We start from the raw sequence: 10,430 nt of genomic DNA on the forward strand, positions 1-10,430 counted from the left end.
ATGTACAATTCATTAACAAAATAAATAGGGTAACGAAAATATATACAGTTGAGCGGACGGGTACAGTGCTGTGGGGATGGGAAGGGAGAGGTGGAGGAGCAGAGGGAAAAGGGGAAAATGAGGCTTTAGCTGCGGAGAGGTAAAGGGGGGATGGCAGAGGGAGTAGAGGGGGAAGAGGAGAGGTACAGGGTAATCAGGTTGTCCCACGTGAGGCTCACAGTCTTAATCCCCATTTTACAGATGAGGTAACTGAGGCACAGAGAAGGTAAGTGACTTGCCCACAGTCACACAGCTGACAAGTGGCAGAGCTGGGATTCAAACCCATGACCTCTGACTCCCAAGCCCGGGCTCTTTACACTGAGCCAAGCTGCTCTCCCAAGCTCTCAGTACAGTGCTCTGCACACAATTAGCATTCAATAAATGCCATTGATTATTATTATCATCAGTCTCCAAAAATGCAGGGATTACATTCTTGAAAAACATTTATTATTATTAGGGAAATCTCATGCTGTAGTACAGCGCCAACCCTTCTCCTGAATTCTGCCACTTCCTCACTAGTCCTGCCCCAATTTTCCTCTTCCTTTTAAAAGTAATAATTGCATTTATTGAGTACCCACTGGATGCAGTGTACTATATTAAGCGTTTAGGAAGTAGAAAAAAAAGCAAGGGATACATTCTCAGCATACAAGGAGCTTACTCTCTAATACCCTTTCCTAATCAGCCCTTCCCCAGTAAATCCCTTTTTGAAATGGCATCATTAAATTAGGAGAAATAAAGCTTGAGCAAACATATGGCATGTTAGTGTCACAAATTAGCTGTTTTGCTATGGAGACTTTCCAAGGTCAATTTAAAACCATCCTTTTTTGCTGCAGATCTCGCCGATCTAGATTTGACTAACCTTTAATCATAAATCCAAATTCGGCCGATGTTACTCTCAACAAATCCCTTTGTGTCCTAATAAACAAAAGCACGAGGCCAAGGTGGACATTCAGGATCTCAAAAGTGAGCTGAGAGATTGTGCTCCTAGATGAGACTGGATGAAATCATTTCAAGCAGGGAGTAGGAGATCTGAAAGGAAATTGAATCAGAAGAGGAAGAGGTCAGCATACATCTGACAAACTAATTGCTGCAAATTAGAAACCAAATGTACAACACTCGATATAATGGCCCAGTGGCATCCAGAACATTTACAAATTTGCACCAGGGCTTTGCCTGTATTTAGGAGGTTAACTGATTTTCTACATTGTTTTTATTCAGGTTTCGTGAAAAAAAGTATTTCTACTTTAATGACTGTCAGAACCAAGCTCCCTGCTACACTGACTAAGTGAAGAGCCCTTAGGGTTCCATGATTGTGAGTACTGTAAAGGCTGAGCTATTTTCCAACACCTTAACTAGAATGAAGTCATCGAAGGCATACTGCCAAGAAGTAAAACCCTTGGGAAGCTATTAATAATAAAGCGTTTCCAGCTCTTGGAGGAAGGTCAATTCCACTTACGGAAGAGAAGCCCAGAATTCATGTTCATTGTGATTAAGACTGTGGAAATGTAGATGAGGGGAAAGCCACAGTGGGAAAAGCATGGTAGATAGAAAATGTAAAAGGGGCAGAGTGGCTAGGACATTGAATGCACCATTGAGGTTCCTTCGATCCTATTTCCTAACCAAGTTCCACACGTTTTTAGATCGGGTTGATGTAGTGATCACAACTGGAAATCTTAAATGCCAGATGGGGAGATGAAACCACTTGGATTATTTGTGTTAGAAATATCAGTGAATGAAAAGTGGGGGGCCTGGGGCAGCCATCCACATTTGCTGTACCCCAAAGATAACCCCCACCCTGCCCCATTGCCTGGAGTCGCTGACCAATTCCAACAAGGGAGTTTGGATCCTGATGGAGGAAGAATGGTACCTAAAGGTTTATTTCTGCTAGTAAAGAGTTCCCAGCAAACCTTTCAAATATTCAGGAATGATACAAACTAGATTCTCTCTCTCTTTGGATCCAACTTTATATAAGAGATTCTGTTGATTTAAATAAATGAGGTTGGTCATAACCTGGCATTTGTCCATTATAAAGGGAAGAGTTTTCTTTGAGAAATTAATTCTGCATTGGAGGCTTGAATTCAGATAAATGTTCTTTTTCAGACTCACAAATATAACCTTGCTGAACATTCATCTTACCTTAGTAATTACTTGGAGCTTTTCCGTTTTTATTTATTATCTTTACTAAGATGCCTTCTTGTAGTAGACACCTTGAATCATAATCAGCATGTCAAACATTGATCTTGCTCTAGTCTGCATATTTTTCTCAGAATTGCTTGTCACTGAAGGTAATACTAAAAATATAGATGGGAGGAGTATCAGTCCACTGGCTAAAATCCTTATTGTGAACAAGCAGGATGAGATATTAGTGTGTCAGATTTCCAGATGAATCACTTATGTATATATCTATAAATTATATATCATAAATTATGCATTCATATTAATATCTGTCCTTCCCTCTAGACTATAAGCTCGTTGTGGCCAGGGGACACATCTACCCACTCTGTTAGTAGTGTAATCTCCAAATGCCTAGTACTGTGCTCTGCACACACACACACAGTAAGCACTCAATAAATCCCACTGATGATGATGATCATTCCAAATTTTTTGGTACTTTCCAATGGTCTTTCTGGAGGGTTTGGGGTTTGTAGTTTTTCCCAGGACTTTGTTTTTGAGTATATGTATGTGCTCTGCTTACACTTTCAAATTCCCAAGGGCTGGGGCAGCTAACTCTGTGAGTTTAAAGAATCCAGTATTCATTTAGAATCTAAATATTAACATCATCTCAATATATATGGAGCAGTTGATTCATTCATTCAATCGTATTTATTGAGTGCTTACTGTGTGCAAAGCACTGTACTGACACTTGGAAGAGTACATCTTAACAGCAAACAGACACATTCCTGCCCACAACAAGATCGCAGTCTAGAGGGGGAGACAGACATTAATATAAATAAATAAATGAATAGTTAGATAAATAGATAAATATTCGATTTGATTCCCCCAAGAGAAAGGGACCAAAAAATATAGTTGTCAACAAATGAATATTTGTTGCTATTTAGGGATTCACCCTCTCTCCTATCTCTCACCAAAAAGCATCCCTCTTCAAGCTCCTCTATAGCTTCTTGACTTTCTGTTTTTACTTCAAAACTTAATCTTGTTTTCAAAAGTATTTGCAACTCCACCATTGCCTCATTCTGCCCAGTCTCTTCATATGTCATCCTTGTCCATGCTAGTCATTTCTGTTACTGAGGTCACCATAGCATTTTTAAGTCTTTACTAATCCCCTGGGCTCTAATACTTGAGAAAAGCTGCATTTTTCAATGTGTTTTCACTCTCTTTTATTAATCTTCTCTTCATTCCCATTCTCAAAATTATGCTTTCCTTCAGGCATTCTCATTCTTGAGCAAATGAGCTGCTTTTTATTTAGCAAGCACAACTTCTTTCCTTGCAGATTTTTACTTTATGATCCTTTTCCTAGTTCCCTTATGCTCTTATCATTGATTGTTTCATTTGCTTGCATGCATCCACCGTGGTATGTATCATTTCTGTCTGAAAATAGATTGTAAATCCTGCTGCCATGACTATGTATCTACTTTATTTACGGCTTTATGCCTTAGAAATAATTATTGATTTGAATATTTACAGAAATGCTGCAGGTATAAGGAAACCCTAGCTGTTTTACTCTATTATATCAACCTTTACTTAATTACTCTTTATAATGGGTATGATTTTGTGTTTGCAACCCCTACTTAGAAATCCAATTAAAGTCTTGATTCAGTTAAATTGCACATTCATTTTATTATTAAAAAGGTCTACAGCCAATGATGATGTTGGTATTTGTTAAGCGCTTACTATGTGCAGAGCACTGTTTTAAGCACTGGGGTAGATACAGGGGAATCAGGTTGTCCCACGTGGGGCTCACAGTCTTAATCCCCATTTTACAGATGAGGTAACTGAGGCCCAGAGAAGTGAAGTGACCCCACAGTCACACAGCTGACAAGTGGCAGAGCTGGGATTCAAACCTATGATCTCTGACTCCAAAGCCCGTGCTCTTTACACTGAGCCACGCTGCTTCTCTGTATTCAACACTTACTAAGATGTTTTTTAAAATTTGGGAATACCATTTTTGTTTGGATTTGTTGGTGCCAAAAGAATCCCAGAATAGCCCAGTTTGTGGTTTTTTGGATACCAAGCCACTCTGGAAAACGGGACATAGAGGAACAAGCCCAACAAGATATAAAATTAAAGGTTTCAACACAAAGTTCTGGGAAAGAATAAAAAGGTGGGAATTAGACATGGTCCTTGTCTCTTGGGAAGTCCACAATCTAAAAAAATGGTCAAGTCCTTAGTACAGGACTGTACGTGGATTAAGCGCTCAATAAATACTATTGGTTGATTATGTGTAGAGGGAAGACATGCAGATGTATTTCAAACATCACTGGTTGGATTGGTACCACCTTAAGCGTCTTTATGAGGAGTGAAATTTCCAATAGTGGGATCTGTTTGTTGCCATAGTTCATTTTGGAATCCTCATGACCATAAATACTGTGAATGGGAGGGAAAGAATCAGGGTGAGGGGGAAAGAGAGAAATTGGAGGAGATTTTAAAGGACAAACTTATAGGGACCTTATGAAGGAAGAGAGAAAAATAACAGAGGATTAAATATATTATCATCAAGGGAATTTATTGAGTGCTTACTGTGTACAGAGCACTGTACTGAGCACTTGGGAGAGTACAATACAACAGAGTTGGTAGACACATTTGTTGCCCATAGTGAGTTTACAATGTAGAGAGGGGAGTCAGTCCTATTTATTGAGTGCTTACTGAGTGCAGAGCACTGTGTTATGTACATAAGTGTTGTGGGCTCAAGAAAAGCAGATTACAAAGTGGATTAAACATTGCAGGAACAAAAATCAAGTGAGGGTCCCGAAAATGTATTCATGTACTAAAAGATGTCTCTGGCAGAAGAAAGCTAGAGAAATTGTGTTAGACAGTGCCTTTAGGTGCCTGTTGAATAGTTTTGACTTGTCATGCGCCCTGGCTTCTTGGGAAATGCATTACATATCAAAAGAGCTCTCCTGTCGCAGTACAGACACTGGTTTTGCCATCATGCCTAGTATTTACAGATGGGATTTCAAGAAGATTCTTTAGCGAGACTCTGTTTTTTTCCTCTCATCACAAAAGAAGTCAAGATGTGTAACACATGATGATTACCTTTTCATTCCTCTTCTCATGATAGGTGTCAGCATTTCCTGGCTCAGCTTCTGTCTACCCCCATTCCTAGAACAGTTCTCAGATGATACTCAGTGCAAAAATGTGTGTTTCTGTGTGGCATGAGATTAGGGTAACTTTGATGACTGATCCTGGAATCTCCTGTCAAGAATGATGTGGATGATCCTCTGTCTTCAGACTTCTGGATGAAAAACTGTGTGAAGAAATTGACTTATGTTATTGTCAGATTGTAAACTCATTGTGGGCAGAGAAGGTATCTACCAACTCTGTTGTATTGTACTCTCCCCAGCACTTTGAAAATTGCTCTACACACAGTAAGCCTCAGCAAATACCATTCATTGCTCTGACACAGTAAGTGCCCAATAAATACCACTGATTAATTAAAGGAACTGATTATAGTGATAGTGAATTCACCAGAGTTACTTCCATTCCTTCAACCTGCCATTCATGTTCCTCTGGAACACAGAGTGCAGCGATGGAGTCAATGAAGATAATGATAACTGTGGTATTTGTTAAATACTATGAATTTAATGGTATTTATTGAGCACGTACTGTGTGCAGAGCACTGTGCTGAGCACTTGTGAGAGTATAATATAACAGAGTTGGTAGTCATGTTCCCTGCCCACAACAAGCTTATGGTCTGGAGGGGTGACAGACATTAATATCAATAAATAAATTATGGTGTGGTGCATAAGTGTTATGTGTTAATCTATAAATATGTGAATAGTGCTTACTATGTGCTAAGTACTAGACTGAGGGCTGGGGTAGATACACAAGTTAATGAGGGTGATTACAGGGACTGTCCCACATGCAGCTCATGGTCTAGAAAAAACAGGCAGGGATATAGAACTTATATAGTGCATGCAAAGTGATTCTCTGTGCGGGACCCATTGACCATAACCCACTATGCAGTTACCTTGGTAACAATACAATCTTCATCACCCAGATTAGCCAGAATTTTTTCATCGCATGGAACACTATAGGTACTTCTTGTATCAGAAATTTTCACCGCTGCTGTTTAGCAGAACCAGTTCTCCTGACTCCCAGAGCCAGGCTCTTTTCCCTGCAACCTATTGACAAAAGATCTCAAAGCATTTAGTGAAGCATTAGTACTATGACCCCCATGTGGGACAGAGACTGTCTAACCTGCTTAGCTGGTATCTACCCCATCACTTTAGAACAATATTTGACACAGAGTAGGTGCTTAACAAATACCACTGTTATTATTATCATTGTTATTAATATAAGTACAGGGTCTTGTATCAGTAATCTTAAGAACAAGTCTCTAGACTGTAAGCTCACTGTGGGCAGAGAATGTGTCTACCAGTTGTGTAATATTGTACTATACCAAATGCTTAGTACAGTGCTCTGCACACAGTAAGTGCCCAATAAATACAATTGATGGGTTGATTGACAAGCCTGGAAATTCAACTTTCCTCATATGACAGAGAGAGGTTGTGGGGTTGAGAAGAGGAGTCAACCTTCTTGATTATCACTTCAGCGTCTTCCAGCAGTGGACTCTTATCTCTGGTTCTTGGGCTTGCTCTTCTATTGAATGTCTATTTCCCATATTCCCAGCTTGAGTTACTTGCTCGTTGCAACTGGGAAAGGTAAAGGCTGATCAGAGAAGCAGATTGTGACTCTCTTTGTCTTGGCCCTGTCCCTCCCCTCATAAAGGAAGGTTTAGGGTGCTCCATGGGTTGACTTTGTACTCTTGATTATGCTTGGTTTAAATTCTCTATGTCTGCCCTTTGCCATGCCACTGAACAGAGACGCAGCCTGGCATAGTGCATAGAGCACGAGCCTAAGAATCAGAAGGTCGAGGGTTCTAATCCCTACCCTGTCACTTGTCTGCTGTGTGACCTTAAGTCACTTCACTTCCCTGTGCCTCAGTTACCTCATCTGTAAAATGCGGATTGAGCCTGGGAGCCCCACATGGGACAGGGACTATATCCAACCCGATATGTTTGTATCCGCTCCAGGGCTGAATACAGTGCCCGACACATAGTAAGCGCTTAACAAATACCATTATTATTATTATGTTTAAATTCGGGGAAGTTTAACTGGTCTGAGCTAAGGCATACTTGATGTTTTGAATGTTTATCAAAACAAAATTGGCTGCTGTCAGACTATTCAACATGCCCTTAGATTTCCTAATGTAGTAGAGTTGGAATTCTAGGACTTGGAGGGAATGGAAATAGTGTGGCTTAGTAGATAAAGCATGGGCCTGGGAGTCCGTAGGACCTGAATTCTAAATCCAGGCTCCACAACTTATCTGCTGTGTGACCTTGGGCAAGTCATTTCATTTCTCTTTGTCTGTTACCTCACCTGGAAAGTGGGGATTAAGACTGTGAACCCTCTGTGGGGCAGGGACTGTATCCAACCTGATGCGTTTGTATCTACCCCAGCGCTTAGAACATTGCTTGACACATAGTAAACCTTAACAAATACCATTATTATTTTTGTTGTTGTTGTTGTTATTATCATGAAGTAGTGGAGTCGGTATTAGAACCCAGGTCCTCGGCCTCATACCTGTGCTTTTTCCACCAGATCACGCTGCTTCTCGACCTTCACAAACACCCTAAGGTTATTTCAGGATGTCCAGTTGTGTCTTCGTTGAAGGTACATTGTCTGATTCTTTACCTGTCACCAACAGAGGAAATCAGGGTTATGACTAGATTTGGCCTTCTGCAATAAAGGATGTAGACAGATGGAATCCACAATTTGTTTTCTCCAAATTCTATAGCCCCAGAACTGGAGGGCACTCATTGACGTTTGAAGGTGGTAGATTCAAGACAGGCAAAAAGGGAAAATTATTTTCCTTTCCATCCAGGAAATGACATTGTGCAGGCCAAAATAGCAGATTTGAATGTGTTGGGGATAATTCATCGTTGAGGGAATCTATAATGAGTTATGCAGAACAATTAGCAGTGTCAAGAGGGTAAATGTCAAGGAGAGCAGCCATTCCCTTATTCGCCAAGCACTCTGTGTTAACACTGTCAGAGAGAGTACACTGAATTGAAGATCTCATTGGGGTGACCCAATTTGGCATTGCTTGTGATCATATGCACCTGGAAGATGGTGCTTGAATATGCTGCTGATCCTATGGAGAAATCCTCCAGTTTAAAGGGCATTTCATTAGTGTTTCATTCTCAGTGGTGTTATCTTCCATCATAAAAGACAGCTATAAGAATAAGAATAATTATGATATTTAAGTTTGTAACTGTGTGCCAGGCACTGTAAGCACTGGGGTGGATACAAGCAGATCAGGTTGGACACAGTCCCTGTCCCCTATGGGGTTCACAGTCTCAATCTCCATTTTACAGATGAAGTAACTGAGACCCAGAGAGGTGAAGTGATTTGACCAGTGTCACAGAACAGACAAGTGGTGGAGCCGGGATTAGAACCCGTTACCTTCTGATTCCCAGGCCCATGCTCTATCCACTATGCCACGCTGCTTCTCTACCAATCAGTAAAATTTATTGTGCAACTACTTTGTACAGATCACTGTAGTAAACTCTTGGGAGAGTACAATAGGAGAAAAAGATAATGATTCCTGCCAATTAAGCAGTTAGTGCTTTGCACTCAGTAAGCTCTCAATACATATGACTGAATGAATGAACAAAGGGTTTACAATCCTCGGGATCGTGTGTGCATGTGAACAGATATACACTCATATTTCAAATATATTCTATGTATAATACACATCTATGTTTTTTCCTATAGAGAATAACATTCCAAAAGTGTCACTAAAAGCCCCACAAATGATAATTCCTGTTGATGAAGCTAAATTATCCATTTAATTATGCTCCTTTCCTAGAAGTTATGCACCCCAAATCAACCACCTACAGTCAAGACATTGATCACCCAGTCAGAGTGCTAATCCAAGACCCAGGGCTGGTTTCAGACATTTGGAATCCCCAAGGCAGGAGAAAAATTCCCACTCCTTCAGAGGATGTAATGACATTATTATGTGTCACAGAGAAGACCATTCAAACCACCAAACCACCTCCTAGAACTGAAGCTCATCCATCATTCTCGAAGGGAAACTCCATCTAGTTAAACAGAAGCAAAGCAATTCTGATCCAATTAAGTATTTTTAAGAACCGTGGCATAAAATCTGTACTACTTTCCACCTAAATGCTTTGAATATGAAGGGATTGTCTATATGTTCTGAAAGCAATAGTAATCATTAACAACCATAACATGGACATTTTATTTCTGTGACTGCAGAACAAGCCCATAATATTTCATCTCGAGTTATTTCAGATGATATATAACATAATTTTAACATGGTGTTTAACTGGGAACAAACATTAGAGAGTTTACCTTAGAAGCCAAGTGAATCAGACCACTTATACCAATCTTCTGTTATTGTGAATGTTCTGAAGATCAACAACAGGAATTGAGGAAGTTCAAGGTAATAAAGAACTAAATCTAACAAATTCACAAGGGAAAAATAGGCACTGTAGAGTCCAAAAAGAGACCTAGTTGAAAGAGATGGATTTAACTGTAAGGTAAATATTTAGAATGACTTTAAATTTTACCCATAAGGAAACTTCAGGAAAGATTTGAACAGGATATGTAAATCTAGAAATATGTGGTGCCTTCAAGGGAAAATGGAAGAATATTCACCTATAAATTAACTCTGAATCAGATTCATTTAAATGGGCTTTCCATTGTCTAGGCTGACTAAGCACTTAGGACAGTGCTCTGCACACAGGAAAGACTCAGTAAATACTATTGATTGGTTGATTGGCATTTAAACAGCTTAGCAGACCTTTTTCCTTCACCCACAACACACAAATGCTATCCAAAGTAGATCCTCTTGAGACTGTGCCCAGAGATGAACTGGGATAAACCTGCAGCTGCATCCAAGGTCTGGCACTGCCAATCAGTAGTATTCATTGAATGCTTACTGTGAGCAGAGCACTGTTCAAAGTGCTTGGGAGAGCATTCATTCAATCAATCGTATTTAATAATGTTGGTATTTGTTAAGCGCTTACTATGTGCCGAGCACTGTTCTAAGCGCTGGGGTAAACACAGGGGAATCAGGTTGTCCCACGTGGGGCTCACATCTTCATCCCCATTTTACAGATGAGGGAACTGAGGCACAGAGAAGTTAAGTGACTCGCCCACAGTCACACAGCTGACAAGTG

At 40.1% G+C, this 10,430-nt stretch overlaps 1 long non-coding RNA gene across 1 annotated transcript; it reads right to left on the reverse strand.

Annotated features, from left to right (window-relative positions):
* Positions 1-809: 809 nt before the first annotated feature.
* On the reverse strand, positions 810-5,451 carry LOC114813136. The gene is made up of 3 exons (XR_003760748.2): positions 5,254-5,451; positions 2,176-2,330; positions 810-1,068 (listed from the first exon to the last, which is right to left on the reverse strand). It is a non-coding gene; the product is annotated as an uncharacterized LOC114813136 (long non-coding RNA).
* Between the last annotated feature and the right edge of the window lie 4,979 nt (positions 5,452-10,430).

Source organism: Ornithorhynchus anatinus, chromosome 7 (assembly GCF_004115215.2).
Source record: "Ornithorhynchus anatinus isolate Pmale09 chromosome 7, mOrnAna1.pri.v4, whole genome shotgun sequence".
Taxonomy (NCBI): domain Eukaryota; kingdom Metazoa; phylum Chordata; class Mammalia; order Monotremata; family Ornithorhynchidae; genus Ornithorhynchus; species Ornithorhynchus anatinus.